Source organism: Tupaia chinensis, unplaced genomic scaffold, assembly GCF_000334495.1.
Source record: "Tupaia chinensis unplaced genomic scaffold, TupChi_1.0 Scaffold000532_1, whole genome shotgun sequence".
NCBI lineage: Eukaryota > Metazoa > Chordata > Mammalia > Scandentia > Tupaiidae > Tupaia > Tupaia belangeri.
In genome coordinates, this window is record NW_006160045.1 from 4,635,987 (window position 1) to 4,660,617 (window position 24,631).

Consider the following 24,631-nt stretch of genomic DNA (forward strand, 5'->3'; position numbering starts at 1 on the left):
TTGGTGAACACACGCGCCTTATACAAAACACCTCTCAAAAAAAAAAAACAACTGTGTAGTCTATTTGTGACTCAGTAGCCAGACTACCTGGAAAGTTGGCCCCAGAAATGGGGGTAAAAGTGATACATATAGAGGGGGACTGGCAGGTGGCGTGGTGGCTAAGGGTACTGGACTCCCACATGGCTGACTGTGGTTCGAGTCCCAGCCCTGGCAGCTTGCTTTCTCACTCTCTCTCTCTCTTTCTCTGTCCCTCCCTGGTCAAATGTAAATAAATAAATAAATAAATAAATAAATAAAGCTGAATAAAATTATTCTTTAAAAAATTATATATCTAGGGGGAACCAGCAGTTAGTGTAATGGCTATGTCGCTGGACTTCCACGTAGTCGACCACGGTTCGCATCCCGGACCCAATGGCTTAGAACTCACGCCGGGTGTGTGTGCATGTGTGCCCAAGATCCTGAGAGGAGAATGGAGGAGAAGGGATTGCGGCTTGACCATCCCCCCCGGGGGGTGATTTCTCGCTTTCTGTCTCTATGTCTCTCGGCGAGCGCACATGCCCTATAGCAAAAACGTCTCCAAAAAAAATATATATATATGTGTATATGTGTATATGTATATTATAAATCTGTAAAATAATATATTTCATATATTTGTACATACACACATAGTGACCTACCTATTCTTTTTTTTAAGAACTATTTTTATTTATCATTATTATTATTATTTTTCAATTTGCTACAGGGAACATGCACTCACCATAGAGAGTGAAAAAAAGTGAGAAAGCAAGTTGCCAGGTCCAGGACTTGAATCACAGCCATATGGGAGTCCTGTGCCTTAACCACCATGCTACCTTCTGGTCCCAATTCCCAGTTCTTTTGTTTATTTATGTAAGGAAATAATATTGGACCTTTGCTATGTACCAAGAACTGTATTATTGGAGGGAAAACAGATATGAATGACAGTCCCAGATCTTCAGGAACTTGCAGTTTTGGAGAAAGACAGCTGCAGTGAGGCTGCAGTGGACACTAGTACAGCTATGTTGGAAGCAGGCAGCTTTTTTTTTTTTTAATTTCTATTAGTTTTATTTTTTATCATTTTATTTTTTAGAATTATTTATTTTAACTTTATTTATTATTGTATTTAAATTTGATCAGAGAGAGACTGAGGCACAGAGAGAAAGTGAGAAAGAAACCACCCAGTCCGCGACGCAACCCACAACTGGCCATGTGGGAGTCCAGAGCCTTAACCACTATGACACCTGCTGAGCCCTCATTATTATTTGTAATTTGACCAGAGAGAGCCAGAGAGAAAAAAGGAAAATGAGAATGCAAGCTGCCAGGTCCAGGACTTGAACTGCAGTCATGTGGGAATCCAGCACCACCATGCCTCCTGCCAGCCAGGCATCTTGATTAACTGCTTGATCATTGTCTGCAAGATTCCCATGGTCTATGTTTAGATACACACTTGCCACATGGAAACATTCACACATGCAAAAACAAAACTGCACACACGCTAAAGAAGCTAGTTGTATGATTTTTGCAAGTAAATAGTAATTAGCTAAGGTGATCTCATATCATATTCATTATTCTGCATTCAGAACCACTTATCATTTGCAGACTTCTGTCACTTGAGAACTAAGCAAGTCTTTCATCACAAGCTCTGTCAGGGGCTTAGGGGAAAAGATCAAATTAAAAGGACTTCTTGCATTCTTCTACTTGCTAAGACGCTGTCCTACTCTGTATCTGTATGATTCCTCCTTTTTTTTTTTTTAGAAAGGCTTTTGGTATCGGGTGAATTTGCTTGCCAGAGAGACAGAGAGGCAGAAAGCAAGAAATCACCGCCATAGGACCTAAGGGCCACGCTGCAATCCTTTCTCCTCCATTCTCTTGGGATTTTGAGCATGCGCGCACATGTACCCATCGCGAGTTTTAAGCCATCAGGTCCAGGACTTAGACTGCAGGCGACTATGTGCTAGTCCAGCGACGTAACCATTATGCCATATACTGATCCCAGCTCTTGTTTTTCCTGCTTTCCTATGCTATACCAAAGCACACTTCATATGGGTTATCTTTAAGCCTGCTATGTTTAATCTTTTTTTTTTTTAAGAGGTTTTTTGTCTTATGGTGCGAGCATTCAAGAGAGAGCAAGAAAGAGAGACAGTGAGAAATCACCTCCAAGGGGGAGGGCCACACTGCAATCCCTTGTCCTCCATTCTCCTGGGATCTTGGGCACTCATGCACACATGCCCAGTGTGATTTTGAAGCCTCTGGGTCCAGGACTCGAACTGCAGTCGGCCGTGTAGGAGTCCAGTGACATAACTTCTATGCTATCTGCTGGTCCTCAATAAGCTTAATCTTGATTAAACATTTATCTATGATATTAACCGCCAGTGACTGAGCGTCTGCTATGTTCCAGCTTCTGTACTGGGCATTTTATACGAAATACCTCTAATCCTCAAAGCAATCTGGTAAGGTAGGAAACATTAGCCTCAAGTTATAGATAGGGGGAACCAGCAGTTAGCGTAATGGCTATGTCACTGGACTCCCACGTAGTCGACCGCAGTTCGCATCCCGGACCCGGTGGCTTAAAACTCACGCAGGGCGCGTGTGTGTGCGTGCCCAGGATCTCAAGAGGAGAATAGAGGAGAAGGGATTGTGGTGTGACCATCGCCCCTGGGGGGTGATTTCTCGCTTTCTGTCTCTATGTCTCTCTCTGTCTGTCTGGTGAGCGCACGCACCCTATAGCGAAAATCTCTCCAAAAAAAAAAAAAGTAAAGAAATCTAAAAAAACCAAAATTTTTTTTTAAAAAGTTATAGATAGGAACACTGAGTTTCAGAGGGGTTAAGGCATTTAGCCAAGGTTAGTGGGAAAACTGAGATATCAAATCAGGGCTTCCTGACTTCAATGCCTAAGCTCTTTCTCCTGCGCCAAAGAGTTCAAATCATTAACAGAACAGGTGTAATACGAACCACAGTCATGATGATACTTGGCCTTAGGTCAGGGGCACACAGGAAGTGATGGAGGTTGTAGAGATTGGAGTAAGAGCCCCTATTTTTTATTTTTATTTTTATTTTATTAAGAGAGATTTTTGTTAGAGGTTGCATGCACTCACTAGAGAGACAGAGAGATAGAAAGCAAGAAATCCGCCCCCCCGGGGGGGATGGTCACATCACAGTCCCTTCTCCATTCTCCCCTCAGGGTTTTGGACACACACGGACACATGCCCAGTGTGAGTTTTAATCTGCTGGCGCTGGGACTTGAACTGCAGTCAACTATGTGGTAGTCCAACGACTTAGCCATTACACCATCTGCTGGTTCTAGGGGCCCCTACTTAAAGGGGCAGCGACCTACATCTATGTGGAAATGGGAGCCAGGATTGGCAAGTTTTCCCTTTTATTTAGGAGAACTGGGAAATCTTGGCTATTACATGACATCTGAATTTTAGAGATGACCTTGTCTTTGAATATGTTTGTAATCTCTAAATTAAAGGATCTTAAAGGGGTCGTGGTCAGGAAGGCCAGTTAGGAGCCTATTTAAATGGGAGAAGTAAGTTTACTCTGACCTAGGTCACATCAATCAGGCCTAATTTTTTTTAGGTGTATTTATTTCACAAGTGAGAGAGAGACAGAATCTCAATGTCACAGTTCACCTCCAGCCTCAGCAAACCCTGGGTCATGGGCTCACATGCCCAGTGTATTCAGGGAAGGTCTCTGGACACAAACTGGTGACCTTCCTATGTGGGACTGGCTTGCAGAGCTTTGTATTCTTCTGCTGCACCACCATCCAGAACCCAGATTAGTTTAATCTTGAGAATGGTAAAGGGACTGTGAAGAAAGATTACTTCAGATGTCTATAGGTTTCTTTTTTTAAAGAGGTTTTTGCCTTAGGGCGCATACACTCGCAGGGGAGAGAGAGACACAGATACAGTGAGAAGGAAAGTGAGAAATCACTCCCACCCCTCCAGTCTCCCTTCCCCCAGAGATGGCCATGCTGCAATCCCTTCTCCTACATTCTCTTCCCAGGATCTTGGTCACACACATGTACACACATGCCCAGCATGAGTTGCAAGCCACGGGGTCTGAAACTCGAACCATGGTTGGCCATGTAGGAGTCCAGTGACATAACCTCTTTGCCATCAGCTAGCCCCAAATTTCTACAGTTGTTTTTTTTTTTTTCTTCTGGAGAGGTTTTTCCTATAAGGCGCATGCGCTTGCCAGACAGAGAGAGACAGAGAGACAGAAAGCGAGAAATCACCCCCCAGGGGGGAATGGCCACACCACAATCCCTTCTCCATTCTCCTCTCAGGATCTTGGGCACGTACGCACACGCACCCGGCGTGAGTTTTAAGCCACCGGGTCCAAGCCACCGGGTTCAGGATGCAAACCGCGGTCGACTACATGGGAGTCCAGCGACATAGCCATTATGCTAACTGCTGGTCCCTCTACAGTTTTCTTAAACAGCGGTGATGTTTGTGGATGCTGGGATGACCACCAGTCTTGGCAAATGAAACCATTATGGATGGTGGATTTTCTAAACAGTGCAGCTGTAAGAATAAAGATGAAATATTTTGTGGGAGAGGACAGTGTTTACTAAGGGGAAAAGGCATGCAATACCCAGCCCTGTGGGCTTTGAACAAGTCTATGTGAAAGCATCAACCTGGAAACAGTTTCCTTCATCCCCTCACTCCAAAAATGGCCAGTTCAGAGTAAGAGACATGTGAATTACATCATGAAACCAAAGCAAACAGTAGCAACACATGAGGCCTGGAAACTTGTCCTTCCTCTCTCCTACAAATTTACTCCAGTGAATTGAGCATAAACTGAACACCAAAAAGAGAGTTCTGAAGTGTAATGGAGTCACGGGGTGCAAAGTCCAGGACTCACACTGTAGTTGCCCATGTGGGAGTCCAGTGCCTTCACAATGCCTCCTACCAGCCCAAGACTTTACAATTTAAAGCTGGATAGCTGGAAAGCTCTAGGAATATGATAACAATAGTTGCTGTTTAATAAGGTACATCTGGTTATTTTGTTTGTTTGTTTTTTGAGAGGTTTTTGCTATAGGGCACGTGCGCTTGCCAGAAAGACAGAGACAGAGAGACAGAAAGCAAGAAATCACCCCCTGGGGGGATGGACACGCCATAATCCCTTCTGCTCCATTCTCCTCTCGGGATCTTGGGCATGCACGCACATGCGCCTGGCATGAGTTTAAGCGGCTGGTTCTGGGACTGGAACTGCGATCAACTGCGTGGGAATCCAGCAACATAACTATTACGCTCACTGCTGGTCCCAGGTACACCTGTTTTGATTAGGCAACTAAACTACCTCAGTCATATTTCTCCTGTCAAACATGAATGCCTGTCTTGTGTCCAGGGTTCAAAACCTCTGCTCCTGCTAACACAAAAAGAGAACTGGGAGCTTACTGACTTCTGCAGAGGCACTGTTATTACTGTGGATAGTGAAGATATTAAAACTGATAAAGTTTGGGACCAGCAGATGGCATAATGGTTACATCGGTGGACTCCCACGTAGTCAATCGTGGTTTGAGTCCCGGACTTGGTGGCTTGAAACATGCTAGGCACGTGTGTGTGTGTGTGTGTGTGTGTGTGTGTGTGTGTGCCCAGATTCAGAGAATAGAGGCTAGAAGGGATTGTGGTGTGGTTATCGCCCCTGGGAGGTGATGTTTCACTTTCTGTCTCTCTGGTGAGCTTATGTGCTCTATAGCAAAACTCTTTAACAAGAAAATGGTAAGATTCAAAAAGGAGTGTAGTGCTTTAAAATATAAAGATGTGTCCATTGAGTGGGACAGGCTTCTGCCTATAATGGGGATGGATCTGCACAGCTGTCCACTTCACCTGGGGCCACTCAGTGATCAGGGTTTGACATGCAGGCGCGTTGGCTGCAGGGAGCTTGGTGTAGGGGTACAGAAGGGGGATTCACCTTGAAGTTTCTTTTTTTTTTAATTATTTTATTTAAATTTATTTATTTACTCATTTATTTTATTTCATTTTGACCAGAGAGGGACAGAGCAAGAGAGAGAAAGAGAAAGTGAGAAAGCAAGCCACCAGGTCTGGGACTCGAACCTTGGTCGACCATGTGGGAGTCCAGTGCCCCCAACCACCACGCCACCTGCTGGCCCCCACCTTGGAGGTTCTTAACTACCAAGTCCTCCCTCCAGAAATTGAAGAGAACTGAACCGGCCTTTGTCACGTGACTCTGGCTGCCTCACAGCCCTACACAAACAAGTTGGAAGCAAATTCTCTCTCAAATTATGATTGATAATATCACCTAGGTGAGGTTATTAAGCACTTTGTAAACAGAATCTTAATTTATGCTTGTCCAGAAGGAACTGAGGGAATTTACCTCCCTGCCTCCAGGGAAGACATGAATCAACAGGTTGAGGGAGGCTGTGTTTTAGCCTTATCTTTCATCTATCAGAGAGGTAGTGTGGTTTCTTGCCAATGTGGGAGAGGGTGATGGACTACACAATGAGAACAATTTCCACCCATCCCCAAGGAGAGCTTGAGTCTGGTTATACCAGAAAGAATTGTGAATTCTCAGAACAGGACCTTCAAACGTACACAGGGGTCTTCAAAAAGTTTGTGGACAAATGTGTATGATGAAAAAGTAATGGGTGATTTCAAAAAGTTTTTGCACTAAAATAAACTCACACTTTGATTCCATTTCCCAAGAATTTAAAAATTACTCTTATAAATGCAGAAAGAGTTTACCACATAAATGCTAATGACCTTCTATCATAGGGGGTTCAAAGTTAGCATATTTGCCAGCAGCATGATAATAAGGATCCGTGGAGAATGAATCACTGGTTAACTTCACGGTGATTGATCTTTTCAAAGCCCTACTTCAAGTCCTGGAGATGGAGTAAATCTGCCTAGGCACTCCAGGAGGTGGCTCCTGGTATTTCTGTCCTAGCTCATGTTTTTTTCCTGCTTTGTCCTGAAGGGACCCATCTGTTCCCAGATCCTACCTGGGAGTCCTCTCTGCTAGAAATAATCCTGTTAACTCCCACTCACCCTTCAGGTCTGAGAGTAACCCTGACTTCCCTGGCCAGTCCTCCAGACTGAATTTTACTTCCCAATATGACAGCCCACACCTCCCTTTTCCTGGTGCATATTGTACTTGGAATTCTCGGGAATGCGCACTGTCTGGCAGCATCTGCAAAAGGTAACTTTTCACCTATTGTCATTGGTCACGTTTGTCTTCACTTTGGGATTGCACTCTCAGGAGGGCAGACTGTACCCTATTGTTCACTTGATAACCTGGACCTCCCACAGTGAGAATGGGGCTGAGTCAGAGATGTTCCATACACACTTACTGAGTGAAGGAATATAGAAAAATGTGTTGAATGGGGCAGGTGGGGAGTTATGGTTCAATGGATATAGTTTCAATGTGGGATGACGAAACATTTCTGGAGATGGATGGTGGTAGTTGTGAAACAGTGTGAAAATGCTTAGAATGGGGGGGGGGGGAACAGCAGGTGGCATGGCGGTTAAGGAGCTGGATTCCCACATAGCTAACCACAATTTGAGACCCAGATCCAGTATCTTGAAAATCGTGTGTGTGCATGCCCTAAACTCTGAGAGGACAGAGGAGATGGGATTGCAGCATGGCCAGCTCTCGTGAAGGTGATTTCTCACTTTCCCTCTCTTTGTCTCTCTCTGGCCCATGCGCCCCGTGGCAAAAACCTTAAAAAAAAAATGCTTAGAAGGATAAATTTCATGTTATGAATATTTTACCACAGTAACAAAGTGCTGAATATTTGTATAAATAATTTCTAACCAGGTCCTATCCAACTCTAATACTTCAAAAACAGTCATAGAGTGCCTACTCTAGGTAAGACATAAAGGGACACGTTTGGACTTACTTAATAGTATAAAAAACAATCTCAAAATTCAAACCAATCACTCTCTGTGTGTAAATGTTTTTATTAGCTTTTGCTTTTGGGCTAATGCTCTCATCAGAAAGAGACAGAGGGGACCAGCAGTTACCTTAATGGCTATGTCGCTGGACTCCCACATAGTCGACCACAGTTCACATCCCGGACCCGGTGGCTTAAAACTCATGCTGGGCACGTGTGCGTGCATGCCCAAGATCCTGAGAGAGAATGGAGGAGAAGGGATTGCGGCATGGCCATCCCCCCTGGGGGTGATTTCTCGCTTTCTGTCTCTCTGTCTCTGTCTGGCGAGCGCACGCGCCCTATAGCAAAAACCTCTCAAAAAAAAAAAAAAAAGAAAGAAAGAAAGAAAAAAGAAAGAGACAGAGAGAAGGAAAGTGAGAAATCACCTCTCCAGCAGGGATGGCTGTTGCAAGATAGCTTGTGTGATGATATCCAGTTCTTAGTGTTTCAAAACAAAAAAAATTGACAAAACACCCCAATAGTGAAAAGAAAAGGTAGTTTATTACGTAAAAGTGAAAGTATACTCCCGAGAGGTAGGAGTGGGCCTGAGCAAACAGAGAAAGAGTGACTCCAAAGGCCCTGGCTCTTGCATTCTGTGAGGTTTACAATTTTTATTTATTTTTTTTAATAATCATTTTATTAAACTTTATTCATTTATTTTAATTTGAACAGAGAGGAACAGAGCAAGAGTGAGAGTGAAAGAGAGAGAGAGAAAAAAAAGCAAGCTGCCAGGTTCGGGGCTCGAACAGCCGAGTGGGAGTCCAGCGCCCTTAACCACCATGCCACCTGTCAGCCCTGAGGTTTATAATTTTTAATCTAGATCATGTAGGTTGATCATTGGCTGGACCCACTGATTGTTCTCATCTCCTTGGCTCTATCAAATGTGGCTGGGCCCGCTGACTTCTCACTGGCTATGTCAAATGTGACTTAATCAGCTAGACATCCCCCATTCATCTCTTGCTTATATTACTCTAGGTGAGGAATTTTCTAATTTTCTGCCCTAATAGGGTTTTTTTTTTTTTTTTTTTTTTTCTATCTAACCTCATGGGCAGATGCTCCAGCCCCCTTATCTGCTTCCATTTGCTAGTTTTTTTCTGCCTCATGGCCATGCCACAATCCCTTGTTCTCCATTCTCCTCTTGGGATTTTGGGCACACACATGTGCTTGTGCCCAGCATGGTTTTCAAGCTGCCTATCCCAACTAGAACTTTGCATTCAGCCATGTGGGATCCAGCCACCTTAACCTCCATGTTACCAGCTGGCCCATGTGTGAAATATGTTTTAACTAGACAGACAGATCTTATTAATCTTTATATCCCAAGCAGCCAGCACTTATTATGTACTCGATAGTTACTAAATTGAAAATAGAATCTTAGTAAAAATGAAGTGTTAGTTTAGGGCTTTCGCTATTACAAAATGCTTCTCTCGACACTACCTTATGTTATCAAGTCTCCTTCACTCTTACTTTTTCTTTTCTTTCCCCTTTTCTTCACATGAATAGTCTCCCTTCCTATCTGTTGCCAGGGTCACCACAACTTCCTCCATGTCTTCATCCTTGTTTTATCATTTTTAACTATTCATTTCTAGCTTCACAGATCTAAGCAAATTTTGCTTTTTTATGCCTTTCCACTCAACAAAGTCCAAGTCACAGAAAACAGATACACTTGCCTCTGAGGTGGAAGATACATCAGTGGGAAAGGTGAGTCTAGCAGAAGCTGAACTGGACTACACAACAAGAACCCTGAGAGCTCCCTACTTGTTGCAAAGCCTCGGGGCATCTTTAACCATAAGTACAGTATTATACATTTCATTTCAAAAAAGAATTGCACATGGGACCAGCAGTTAGCGTAATGGCTATGTTGCTGGACTCCCACGTAGTCAACTGCGGTTCGAGTCCCAGACCCAGCGGCTTAAACTCACACCAGGCGCGTGTGCGTGCATGCCCAAGATCCCGAGAGGAGAATGGAGGAGAAGGGATTGCAGTGTGGCCATCCCCCCGGGGAGGTGATTTCTTGCTTTCTATCTCTCTGTCTCTCTCTGTCTAACTGTCAAGCACACGCACCCTGTCCCACCCCGGGGGACAGTCGAACAGGTTTCCTGAGGGAAGGAGTGAGAGATGGGATGAACGATGCAGTGTTACAACACAGAGACGACGCAGTGTTACAACTCTTCAGGGTCATCCGAAGACCATGCGGTGTTACAACTCTTCAGGCTCTTCAGGGTCGTCTGGAGACTGTGGGCCAGGGATCGTGGTTATATACATGTTGGTGGGCCGGGATTGGTTGTAAAAGGTGGGTTATGATTGGTTGTAAAAGGTGGGTTGTAAAAGGTGGGTTATGATTGGTTGCTTTGTGGACCAATCATGAGGTGCTGGATATGCAAATCTGAGGGATTCTAGTGGCCAGAGTATGGTTTTTTGTTTTTTGTTTTGGAGAGATTTTCACTGTAGGGCGCGTGCGCTCGCCAGACAGACAGAGAGAGACAGAGAGACAGAAAGCGAGAATCACCCCCCGGGGGGATGGTCACGCCGCAATCCCTTCTCCTCCATTCTCCTCTCGGGATCTTGGGCACGCACGCACACGCGTCCGGCGTGAGTTTTAAGCCACCGGGTCCGGGACGTGAACCGCGGTCGACTACGTGGGAGTCCAGCGACATAGCCATTACGCTAACTGCTGGTTCCCACGGCCAGAGTATGGTTTTGAAGGTGAGGTTTTGAAGGGAAGCCAATCATAGCTTTTGGCATTGTGTAATTGTATGCTCTCTGAGAAACCGGTGATATTCGCTGCTGTGCAGCCTCCCACAGTGCCCTATAACAAAAACCTCTCCAAAAAAGAGAATCGCACACCATTTGTCCACTATCTGTAGCTTGAATAGTGTTCATGTTTTTTTGGTTTTCTTCTTTTCTTTTTTTTTCTTTCTGTCTTTTTTATTCTTTAAGTTAGTTTATTTGCTTTAGTTTTTGTTATAGGGTGAGTGTCCTCACCAGAGAGAGAGGGGAAGTGAGAAATGACCCCCAAGGGGGTGGCTATGCCGCAATCCTTTCTTTTCCATTCTCCTCTTTGGATTTTGGGTGCACACACATATGCACCCTGGTGTGTTTTTCAAACTGCCAAGTCCAGAGCTTGAATTGTGCAGTCAGCCATGTGGGATCCAGGCATCTCAATCCCCGTGCCAACTGGTGAGGCACTTCTTTTATTTTCTACTGAATAAAAACACCAAAAGTACGAGGTTAATCAGAGTGACAAAGACTATTCCCTAGTTTCAAGGGCTTAGTGGAACTAATAAGAAAGATCTCCTTAAGCCCTAGTGTTTAATGATAGACAGCATGGAAGGCAGAGAGGTGACAATTATTGGACAAAAGCCTGGAGCTCTCGTTTTCCTTGTCTGATGCCTGTGACATCTGGGGGAGGGGGTGTCTCATTCTTTTTATTATGATTATGATAATTTTTATTATTTTATTTAACTTTATTTATTTATTTATTTATTTTAATTTGACCAGAGAGGTACAGTGTGAGAAAGAGGGAAAGTGAGAAAGCAAGCCTCCAGGTTCAGGACTCAAACCACAGTCGGTCATGTGGGAATCCAGCGCCTTTAACCACCATGCCACCTGCTGGTCCCTCATTATTATTTTTAAATTTGTTGTAGGGCACATGTGCTCACCAGAGAGAGACAGACAGAAAGAGAGAAAATGAGAAAGCAACCTCCCAGGTCTGGGACTCAAACTGCAGTCAGCCATGTGAGAGTCCAGTGCCTTAACCACCATGCCACCTGCTGACCCCCATGTGATCTCATTCCAATATTTTTAGTAGATGCAACACAGCTCAGGTTTAAGAGCACAGACTCCAGAGTCCAGAACCCAGAAGAGCCCTTTTTGCTTTACTTAATAACTCCTGAAATTAAACAAGTTTCCTAACCTTTCTATGCCTCAGTTTTCTCATCTACAAAATGAGAATAAGATATATTCATAAAATTTATATGAGCATTAAATAAATTAATACTTGCAGAGACCAGCAGATGGCATAATGGTTACTTTGCTAGACTCCCATATAGTTGACCATAGTTCGAGTACCAGAACAGGTAGCTTTATAGTCACGCCAAGCACGTGTGCATGCATGCCCAAGATCCCGAGAGGAGAAGGGATTGTGGTGTGGTCATCCCCCTGGGGGGTGATTTTTCACTTCCTGACTCTCTGTTTCTTTCTGTCTCTCTGTCGAGCACACACACACATACCCTATGGCAAAAATCTCTTTTTTATTTTTTTGAGAGGTTTTTGCTATAGGGTGTGTGTGCTCGCCAGAAAGACAGAAAGAAACAGAGAGACATCCCCAGGGGTGATGGCCATGCCACAATCGCTTCTCCTCCATTCTCCTCTCAAGCGGGATCTCGGGCATGCACGCACACGTGCCCAGTGTGAGTTTAAGCTGCCAGGTCCAGGACTCGAACCATGGTCAACTGTGTCATCTACATAGCCATTATGCCATCTGCTAGTTCCAAGCAAAAATCTCTCTTAAAAAAAATTGGGGCTGGCAGGTGGCATGGTGGTTAAAAGTGCCAACCATGGTTCAAATCCTGGACCCGGTGGCTTGGTTTCTCACTTTCCTTCTTTCTCTCTCTCTGTGATCAAACTAGAAAATAATAATAAATAAAGTTAAATAAAGTTAAATAAAGTTAAATAATTTTTAAAAAGTTACTACCAGCAAAGCACCTAAAACTGACAGGCTACTATTAAGTATTATATTAATATTTGCTAAATAAATAAAGTGACAAATATAGTTCATTCACATCTGAGAGCCCTGTAGTTTACAATCAATTTTGGTGTATATCTCCTCTTCAAATTCTTGTCATTTTGATGGAGGTATTATTGGGTTGTTGGAAAAGTCATGATGTGTTTTTCTTTTTTTGAGAGATTTTTGCTATGGGGCATGTGCGCTCACCAGAGAGACAGAGAGACAGAAAGTGAGAAATCACCCCCCCAGGTAGGATAGCCTCGCTGCAATCCCTTCTCCTCCATTCACCTCTTGGGATTTTGGGCACGCACTCACATGCACCCGGCATGAGTTTGAAACCACTGGATCCAGGACTCGAAGTGCAGTTAACCACATGGGACTCCAGCACTTCAACCACTACACCACCTGCTGCCCCCATGACATGTCCCTCTATACAAAAATGTGTGATGACTTTTCCAATGACCCAATATTACCTCTATTGTATGAATCAAAAAATACAGTTTTCTGGGGACCAGCAGGTGGCATGGTATTTAAGGCGCTAGACTCCCACATGACTGATCAGGGTTCAAGTCCTGGACCTGGAGGCTTGCTTTCTTGCACACGCGCATGTGTGCGCTATCTCTGTCTCTCTCTGGAGTGTGCACGTGTCCTATAGCAAATTAAAATAATAATAATAATAATTAATAAAATTAAAAGAAAAGAAAGAAATACAGTTTCTTAGGCATTTTGTGATTTTCCTAAGTATTTAATGACTATAAAGTTGATTAGAATGAAAAATGAGCATTTCATATATTTTATTTTTACACATTCTCCAAGGAAAAAGATCAGTATTTCTATTTCCTATCTCCATAGCAAAAAGCCTGGTGGCTAACCATTTGTTACTTGATTACTGTGATAATCAGTAGAATACCTTTCAGGGGAAGGTATTCTAGTTATTCTATAGAATGTATCATTTCTCTTTTTTTAAAAGAATTATTTTATTTAACTTTATTTATTATTATTATTTTAGTATTTCCAGAGACAGAGAGAGAGAAAGAGAGGGAAGGTGAGAAAGTAAGCCTCCAGGTCCAGGAGTCAAACCGTGGTGAGTCATGTGGGAGGCCAGTGCCCTTAACCACCACACCACCTGTCGGCCCCCAGAATGTATAATTTCTATATGTGTATTTATGATATGTGGCATATTGCTGTCTCTCTTCTAACAATGCTTACTCATTGGTAAATCCTTTATTGCCGAGGACCTATAGGTAATAATATTAATTTCACACACCTTAGTCCTGATCGTGGATGATGCACTCATGCTCTGACTTCTGGTTGAAGTGCAGGCTGCTGGCCTGCAGAGGGAAGCTCACTGTAGACTCTAGATTCATTCTTTTTCCTTTATCCCCAACACCCGCTCATAACTGGAGTTATGTAAGAGGTTCGTTTTCTGCTCTGCAGTTACTGGTATTTCCTATTTTAAATAGGAGACTATGCATGGGCGAAGATTCCCAAGTAGCTGGACGAACCAGAGAAGCTGGATTGCCTTCCTTCTTGGACTCTCAGTGCTCCTAGACACTGCAGAAAGCCTTATTTAATTTTTAAAATATTTGCTATAGGGCACATATGCTCACGAGAGATGGGGTAGAGTGGGGGAGCAAGTGAGAACCTCCTCCGTACACCCTCAGAAGGGGATGGCCATACCATGATCCTTTCTTTATTCTCTTCTTGAGATTTTGGACATACATACAGGTGCCTGGCAGTTTTCAAACTACTGGGTCCATGACTCAAACTGTGCTGTCGGCCATGTGGGAGCTAGTCATTTTTACCACCATGCCACGTGGCTGGCTCCAGATTGGTATTAAATGCACAGGGGGACCAGCAGTTAGCATAATGGCTATGTCACTGGACTCCCATGTAGTCGACCGCGGTTCGTGTCCCGGATCCAGTGGCTTAAAACTCACGCCGGGTGCGTGTGTGTGCGTGCCCAAGATCCTGAGGGGAGAATGGAGGAGAAGGGATGGCAGCGTGACCATCCCCCCTGGGGGGTGATTTCTCGCTTTCTGTCTCTATGTCTCTCTCTGTCTGTCTGGTGAGCGCACGCGCCCTATAGTGAAAACCTCTCCAAAAAGAAAAAAAGAATGGGACCAGCAGTTAGCGTAATGACTATGTTGCTGGACTCCCATGTAGTCGACCGCGGTTCTAGTCCTGGACCTGGTGGCTTAAAACTCACGTTGGGCGCACGTGTGTGCGTGTCCAAGATCCCGAGAGGAGAAGGGATTGCGGTGTGGCCATCCCCCCTGGGGGTTGATTTCTCGCTTTCTGTCTTTCTGTCTCTCTGTCTCTCTGTCCCTCTTACGAGCACATGCACCCTATAGCAAAACCTCTCCCCCAAAAAAAGAAGAAAGAACTGTTTTACTGTGGATAATACATTTGTGGGATTTTTTGTTTATTTTGTTTTTGCCATAGGACAAGTGCACTTGCTGGAGAGAGACAGAGACGGAAGAGAGAAAGTGAGACATTACCCCCTGAGGGGATGGCCACACCACAATCCCTTCTCCATTCTACTCTTGGGATTTTCACAGGCAGATACATATACCTGGTATGTATTTCAAACTTCCAGGTCTAGAACCGAACCATGGACTCAGCCATGTGGGATCCAGCACCTTAACCACCATGCCACCTGCTGGCCTCAACACACTCTATTTTTTTAGGGCATTAATGGTAAAGAGAACTCTCCTGGCCCAGCTTGGTGGTGCAGCAGTAATCCACTACTTATATAGGATGCTGGATCAAAGGTCAGTTCCTCAATTGACCCATAAAAATCTGTGTATGGGCACATGGCCTTGGTTCACTGGTTATCTCTCTCACGTTCAAGAAATAAACTCTAAAGAGAAATGAAAAAGAAAGAGAAGGCTGGCGTGGTGGTTAAGGTAACTGGATCCCAGATAGCCGAAGGCATAGTTTAGTCCCAGCCCTGGGGCTTGGAAAACGTGCCAGGCACGTTTGTGTACATGCCCAAAATTCTGAGGGGAGAATGGAAACGAAGGGATTTAGGTGTGGCCCTCCCTCTGGGGGATGATTTCACACCTCCCCACCCCCCCTTGAGTGCACATGCCCTATAGCAAATTTAAAGAGAAAGGAAGAGCTCTCTTTTCCATGCTTGGCAAAAGAAATACATTTATTAGCTATATATTTTTTTGTTTGTTTTTAGATTGCATTGGAAAGGTTCTGCTAGACCCAACATGAAAATGTGAATAATGTAGAAATGTATAAACTTGCCCCTCTGCTGCCTCTGCTGGAATCCAAGATACTGCAAAGAAGTGAGAAGGGGGGGACCAGCAGTTGACATAATGGCTGTATTGCTGGACTTCCATGTAGTAGACCACGGTTTGAGTGGCTTAAAACTCATGGGGCCAGCAAGTGGCGTGGTGGTTAAGGCGCTGGACACTCCCACATGGCTGGCCATGGTTCGAATCCTCGACCTGGTAGCTTGCTTTCTCACCTTCTCTCTCTGTCAAATCAAAATAAATGAATAAATAAATAAACAATTCTTTAAAAAAAAAAGAAGAAGAAGTGAGAAGGAAGACCATTTCTCCAATGAAAACCAAAATCCTCAGTCTTGACCTTTCTCCCTTTGCTTCACTGGTATCACGCCTTTTCCTACCTGTCTGCAGTGGCTTAACACCAATCATATTGGGTTAGGGCCCACCCATATGATCAGATTTAACCTTAATGACCTCTAAAATCCTGTCTCCAAACAGTCACACTCCGAGGTCCTCGGGCTAGGATGTCAACATTTGAATTTTGGAGTAACACAATTCAGCCCATGTCAACATGAAACAATTACCTCCCAATCCTCAGCTTTGCACAAACTCAGAGTTACAGCAACATCCTTCTAGGGGCACCTCAAAGCCCACATTATACTTCTTCTATTTAGGTACTGTGTTTCCATTTTCCCATCTCAAGTCTGGGCATCTAGCCATGGACTAACTTGGTTTCTAGAGGAACTGCATCTTTTCATGTGGAGGCTCACCTCACATAGCCACCCCTGTCCTTGGGTTATAACTGCTCCACCTGTCACAGCTACCCCATCAGCAACTCAGCTTGCCTAGCACCACCAGAAGTCTTCTCTTTTCTTTTTCCTGACATCTCTGACTTGCCTTCTTTTAAAAATTATTCCAAGGCCTTATTTTTCTCATAGATTTTTTTTTTTAAGCTTTTTACCGTAGGGTGCCTTGCCTCACCAGAGAGAGACAGGAGGGAAAGTAAATAATCATCCCTCAGGATGGCCATTTTGCAACCCCATCTCCTCCTCCATTCTCCTCTCAGGATTTTTGGCACGCACACACAGGTACTGGGCATGTCTTTTAAGCCACCGGTCAGGGACTCAAGGTGCTGGACACTCCCACATGGCTGACCATGGTTTGAGTCCTCCATGTTGTGATCCATTGCTTTAACTACTCTACCATTTGCTAACCCACTCCTTGCTTTTTAAAAATCTATGTCCTACCCTTTTTTTATATTTATTTATTTTAGTTTTTGCTATAGCAGAAGTCTATGTTTATGTTTCACTTTCTTATTTATTATCATTGTACAAGTCTTGTTCACTGTTGAGCTAATAGTGCATTCCTATTCCATTCCCTTTCTTTCTTTCTTTCTTTCTTTCTTTCTTTCTTTCTTTCTTTCTTTTTTCTTTTTTTTTGGACAGGTTTTGTTTGTTTGTTTGTTTGTTTGTTTGTTTTTAGCTATAGGGCATGTGTGCTCACCAGAAAGAGAGACAGAAAGCAAGAAATCACCCCCCAGGGGGGATGGCCACGCTACAGTCTCTTCTCCTCCATTCTCCTCTTGGGATCTTGGGCACACACACACACACACAGAGTGAGTTTAAGCCACTGGGTCAAGGACTTGAACTGCGGTCGACTCCATGGGAGTCCAGCAACATAGCCATTACACTGACTGCTGATCCCTCATTCCCTTCCTTATCCTATTTCTCATTTGCTTAGTTTCCATGTCACACTAGTTCTTTCCACATTCTCCAACTGAGTTGCAAAAATCCCTGCCTGAAATTCTCTACATGGTCAAGTGCATCACACAGTCAACCTGCTGGTTTCCTTCTTTTCTGGACCCCCCGACCCTCACCTCACTGGAGCCTGCTGGCCCAATGCCTCTCCAGGCTGGGGCTGGCTCGGGACAGCTGCTCTCCCGAAATTCGGTTCACCCCTCTCCTGCTTTTTCCTGACTCTGGGATCCTGCTCTACCTTGGGTTACCCCCTCATTTTGGTGTAGCGGTTTCTGGTGGCCCCAGACTAAGGGTTCACAGGAACTGAAATGTGTTTACTCTGTTTTTTGTATTTAGGTTTTTGCCATAGGGCATATATGTGCACTGGAGAGAGAGAGAGAGAGAGGGCAAGAGAAAGTGAGAAATCACCCTCCTCCCCCGGAGGAGGATGGTCATGCTACAATCCCTTCTCCTCCATTCTCCTCCTGGGATTTTGGGCACACGTGCCTGATGTGGTTTTCAAGCCGCCAGGATCAGGACTTAAACGCGGGAATTTGGCCATGTGGGATCCAATGCTTCAGTCCCCATGCCGCTTGCTGGCCTAAAAATGTGTTTACTGTCTCATTTCATTAATAGTTTGGTGAGGTAGAAAACTCTAGGTTGAAACATTATTTTTCCTCAAAATGTTTGAAGGCATTGTTCCATTGTCTGCCAGTTTTCTATGCAGTTCTTGAAAATCCTACTGCCATCCTGATTCCAGAATCTCAATTATTAAACGTATTTTTCCCTTTATAAAACTTTTAATGTTTTCTTTTTAAATTATTTATTTCTATTTTATTTATTTACTTTTTGATAGTTTTTTGCTATAGGGTGTGTGTGCTCGCCAGGAAGACAGAGAGACAGAAAGCGAGAAATCACCCCCCCGGGGGCATAGCCACACTGCAATCCCTTCTCCTCCATTCTCCTCTCAGGATCTTGGGCATGCACGCACATGCGCCTGGCGTGAGTTTAAGCCACTGGGTCTGGGACTTGAACCTCAGTTGGCTACACGGGAGTTCAGCGACATAGCCATTATGCAAACTGTTGGTCCCCTATTTATTATTATTATTACTATTAAATGTGACCAGAGAGAAACAGAACAAAAAAGAGGGTAAGTGAGAAAGCAAGCCATGAGGCCTGAAACTCAAGTACAGTCGGCCATGTGGTAGTCCAGAGCCTTAACCACTGTGTCACCTGCCAGCCCCTAGTATTTTCTCTTTATCTCTGGTATCCTAAAATATTATGAAGATATGATTCAGTGTCAATCTTTTATTCATTTTCTGGATAGGCCTGCTTTTTGTTTGTTTTTGTTTTTACTATAGGGTGCTCACTGGAGAGGGACAGAGAAAGAGGGGAAGTGAAAAATCACTACCCTCCCCCCAAGGAAGAAGGACCACACTACAATCCCTTATCTCCCATTTTCCTCTCAGGATTTTAGGCACGCATGCATATTCCCCACGTGATTTTCACATCGCCAGGTCTGGGGCTCAAATCGTGCTCAACCGTGTGGAACTCCAGAGCCTTAACCACCACACCAACTGTTGGCCCCATTATTTTATTTTATCTGTCTGAGGATACCAATTTTATTTCCTAAACTTTTTTATTTTGGAGAGGTTTTCACTATAGGGCGTGTGCGCTCGCCAGACAGACAGAGAGAGACAGAGAGACAGAAAGCAAGAAATCACCTCCCGGGGGGATGGTCACGCCGCAATCCCTTCTCCTCCATTCTCCTCTTGGGATCTTGGACACACATGTACACGCGCCTGGCATGAGTTTGAAGCCACCAGGTCCGGGTCGCGAAGCCCAGTAGACTATGTGGGAGTCCAGCGACATAGCCACTACAACTGCTGGTCCCTATTTCCTAAATATTTTTATAGTTTCCTGTATTGTCTCTATTTTCTCTCATTTCTGCTCCTTTTTGTCCATTCATTTCTGTTCCTGTCTTTCATGCAGGTGGCCTCACTCAGGTTTCCAACCATCCTTACACAACCACTCCTCATTAACCAGGAACTCACTACCAAGCGGAAAGGATATCTGAGAGAGGTAACTTGGCCTCAGGCTAGTTGGAAACGTTGGCCTCAGGGACAGAACCACCCTTGCCCGCTGGCTGTTCAATACTTTAGCACAACACTTTGTCTGCCTGAAGACAATCTTCCCACCAGGACAAGGCAGAGCTAAGGCAAAGCTGAAGGCAGCCCTCTGGGGCAGGTAGAGATGGGCCGGATTCACTTCCACATCACCCTCTTTTGCCTTCTTTCGGGTACTTCACCCCCATCTGCTACAGTGACAGCTGTCTGCCCTGAGGTCTGCACTTCAATTTCTCCAGAAACAACCTCAGGATTCCTGGCGGGGATGGGGAGTGGGAGGAGATAGTTGTTTATTTTTGGTCATCTGGCTATGAGGAGAAGCAGAAGGGACATGATGACAAATGGCAAGCAAACATTGAATCAAGTTTTCTCTTTCTAGCCACATGCAGCAAAACCTGGTCACCCCCAATCCTGAGCCATTCCAGGGTCCTGTGGTCAGTGTCTCGTCTGACTGCGCTGTCCCCCCTTTCCACATGGGCTACGGGCTCCATCAGATTGCCGTAGGAAAAATGTGTCACTCACTGTTCTGTTCTCTTGTCTTTGACCCTACAGGTTTAGACCAATTTCATTTCTTTTTTTAAAAATTATTTTACCGAACTTTATTTTATTGACTTATTTACTTCAATTTTACCAGTGAGGGACAGAATGTGAGAGAAAGAAAGAGAGGGAAAGTGAGAAAGTAATAAGAAATCATTCCCCAGGGGTGAGAGGGATGGCCATGCCACAATCCCTTCTCCATTCTCCTCCTGATATGGAAGGACTCTGAATTCATGAATAACTCAGGGTTGGTAGCTGCCTGAAACTTCTGCCCTCTGACAAACTTACTGCCCCTCTCCAGAGCTAAAGGATAGCCTGAAACCTTGAATAGATTAGTACCTTGAATAGATTAGACTTCCTGCTTCTCTGACTCCTCCCTTTGACACTGCTAGGGGGAGTTCTGAGCCCATTCCCAACCCCGAGACCTCCCCTTCTCCAGTTCCCCCATAAAAGACGGTGTCTGGGGACCACCAGTTAGCATAATGGCTATGTCGCTGGACCCCCATGTAGTCGACCGTGGTTCGAGTCCCAGACCCGGAGGCTTGAACTCACGCCGGGCATGTGTGCATGCGTGCCCAAGATCCTGAGAGGAGAATGCAGAAGAAGGGATTGCAGCGTGGCCATCCCCCCTGGGGGGTGATTTCTCGCTTTCTGTCTCTCCGTCTCTCTCTGGCGAGCGCACGCACCCTATAGCAAAAACCTCTCCAAAAAAAGAAAAAAAAAAAGACAGTGTCTGACCCCTGGTCAGGATGGGAGATTGAGAGTTCTAACTCCTCTGTACCCACTGGCGTAATAAACAGTTCTCCTAATCTCTCCAAGTACTGCTTTCCATTTCTCGGTGTCTGGTTTCCTGCAACACTCCTGGGATTTGGGGCACACATACACATCTGCCTGGTGTGATTTTTAAGTCACTGGCTCCAAGACTGAATCACAGTTGACCATGTGGGAGTCCAATGCCTTAACCACTATACCACCTGCTGGCTTCCATACTTAAAAATGTTCTTTGAGGAACCAGCAGATGGCCTAAAGGCTATGTCATGGACTTCCATGTAGTGAACCGTGGTTCAAGTCCTGGACCTGGTGGCTTAAACTCACGCTGGGCATGTGTGCGTGTGTGCCCAAGATCCCGAAAAGAGAATGGAGAAGGGATTGCGGCGAAGCCATCCCCACTGGGGGTGATTTCTCCCTTTCTGTCTCTCTGTCTCTCTCTGTCTTTCTGGCGATTGCACGCACCCTATAGCAAAAACCTCTCTAAAAACAAGCAAACAGGGACCAGCAGTTAGCGTAATGGCTATGTCTCTGGACTCCCATGTAGTCGACTGCGGTTTAAGTTCCAGACCCGGTGGCTTAAAACCCATGCCGGGCGCGTGTGCGTGCGTGCCAAAGATCCTGAGAGGAGAGTGGAGGAGAAGGGATTGCGGCATGGCCATCTCCCCGGGGGGTGATTTCTCGCTTTCTGTCTCTCTGTCTCTCTGTCTGTCTGGCGAGTGCACGCACCCTATAGCAAAAACCTCTCAAAAAAAAAAAAAAAATACAAAAACACTTGAAAAAAAAAAAAAAAAAAAACACAAGCAAACAAATATGATTTAGTCTTTTGGAGAAATTTTCCCCAGGGGATTGACAAGATTTCCCACAAGAATTATTAATTTATTTAATTCCATTCATTATTATTACTTTTTAATCTGACCAGAGAGAGAAAGGGAAAGACAGAAAGCAAACCAAGACGTCCAGGACTCGAACCACAGTCAGCTATGTGGGAATCCAATGCCTTTCACCACCATGCCACCTGCCGGCCCCTCCACTGTAAATATTAAGAAAACAAAGACTGGAAGTTTTATCTCTCTGAGACAAAGGAGAAAATTGTGGCTCTGTCTGACAGATTGTTTCATCTCTTCATGCAATGTGAGAAGAAGGCTAGAGAAATAAACTACAGTTCTGGCAGCACCAGCCAGCCCAGGCACAGTGCTAAGCACAAAAGGGGAGGCAGCGTGATCTCAGCAGCTCTGGTGTTCCATGAAAACACCTGCTCTGTTGGCAGCGAGGAAAGAAAGACCCAGAATAGCACAGGCTCACCCACTCACAAAAACACAGGAACTCCCCTGTACTGTAGGCAAGGCGAGAGGGATGTCAGGAGATAGGCCTAGTGAAGCTTACTTGGAAAATTTAACCAACCTCATTAAAAAGGACTTGAATTTCCTCTCTTATGGGAAGAGAATGAAATTCAACACCCCTCTTTCTTAGAGGCTGGTAGATGTGCTCTGGGCTCTCAAGGTAGGCATACAATCCCGAGGAAGCATCTAAGCATGCGAGCTACTCCGATCAGACTAGCCACACATAAAGAACAGACCAGAAGGCCCTCAGGGGGAGGCTCCCTGAGCCACAGAGTGATGAATTACAGGGGAATATGCTGTTGCCTCTGCTAGGGATCCCCATAGTGAGCATCTCACTCAGAGCTCCAGATGAATGAGAGAGTTTGCAGATGATAGTATTGAGAGCAATAAAAGCAGCCACCAAAATAAGCAAGCTAGGAGGCCCACAACCAAGGAAACAAGAGGAAGCGCAAAAGCCTCAGCCGTGATAGACACCACGTTATCACCCAACCCGAATGACTCTCCTGTACCTTCAACATGAGTGTGTCTAAAAGAAGGCAAAGGGCCCTATGGCCACAGAAGTTTGGGAAATGCTGCAAACTTACTGTAAATTCCCTTAGGAACCTCATTCACAAAGAGTATACGTGTTTGGGAGGCACTGAGAAGTTCTTAATGAAAGGGACAAAATAAAACCAGGGACAAGCCCTGGATTTCCCAAACACTTTCCCTGAAGTGAGGCCCTTTAGCGTCCTGTAGAACTAGTGTTTCAATGAGCCATAAAATGGTGACTGCTGTCTCACCCTGTCCTCGCCAGGTCTTGACTTCAGTCTTGACTATTGAGCACAGTTTTCAGTGAAAAAAAAAAAAAAGACAAAACCAAAAACCTTTCAGTGAAAGACAGGTTTAGTTATAAACGGTTGTGGATCTTTTAAAGTCCTTTTCTCAAATAATGTATAACAGTGGAAAATTTACCAAGTCCCTTAAATGTTCTTTTTTTTCATTTAGTTTTTACTCTCTAATTGGCTCTGTTTTTAAGAACAGTTTGATGTACACAGCAAAACTGAGTGGAAAACACAGGCTTTCCATGTACCCCTGTGCCTCACAGGCACCCTCCTCCCCCATAGACACCCTGTACCATAGGGGTAGCTTTGTCAAATTGATAAACATTATCTGCTTGTCTCTGAAGGTCTCTAAACAACATTATCTCTCAAAGTTCACAGTTTCCATTAGGGTGTTGTACATTCTATGGATTTGGACAAACGTGTAACGCCATGTGTCTGTTACAGTGCACTGAATAATTTTGCTGCCCTGAAAATCCTGTGCTCTCCGCTAATCCGTGGCAACTACCAAACTTTTTTGTTTGTTTGTTTGCTTGTGAGAGGTTTTTGCTATAGGGCATGTGTGTTCGCCAGAAAGACAAAGAGAGACAGAGAGACAAAAAAGCGAGAAATCACCCTCCAGGGAGGTTGGCCACACCACAATCCCTTCTCCTCCATTCTCCTCTCGGGATCTTGGGCACGCATGTACACACGCCCAGCATGAGTTTAAGCCACCGGGTCTGGGACTAGAACCACAGTTGACTACGTGGGAATCCAGCGACATAGCCATTATGCTAACTGCTGGTCCCTGAATTACCAAAATTTTTATGGTTTTCATAGTCTTACCTCTTCCAGCATGTCATATAGGTAGAATTCCTACTACAATGTCTTTATTATTGTTTTCATTTTTTTATTTTTTAGAGAGATTTTTGCTATAGGGTACATGTGCTCACTGGAAAGACAGAGATAGACAGAAAGTGAGAAATCACCCGCCCCCCCAGGGGATGGCTATACTGCAATCCCTTCTCCTCCATTCTCCTCTCGGGATCTTGGGCATGCATGCGTATTTGCCTGGTGTGAGTTTTAAGCCACTGGGTCCGGGACTTGAACCACAGTCAAGCATTGGAGTCCAACAACATAATCATTATATCATCTGCTGTTTTCCTGTTGTTTTTATTAAATAATATAATATTTCTTCTTTTTTAAAAAATATTTATTTAATTTTATTCATTTATTTTAATTTGACCAGAGATAGAGACAGAGAGAGAGAGGGAAAGTGAGAAAGAAAGCCACTAGATCTGGGACTTGAACCATGGTCAGCCCTGTGGGAGTGTCCAGCACCTTAACCACCACGCCACTCACTGGCCCCTTCTTTTTTTTTTTTCTTAAGAGAGATTTTTGCTATAGGGGGCATGCGCTCACTGGAGAGACAGAAAGTGAG

General features: G+C 44.6%; 1 pseudogene; it reads left to right on the forward strand.

Moving 5' to 3' along the window:
• LOC102484943 (28S ribosomal protein S33, mitochondrial-like) overlaps nucleotides 1-24,631 on the forward strand; it is a 45,439-nt pseudogene that overhangs the window by 1,045 nt on the left and 19,763 nt on the right.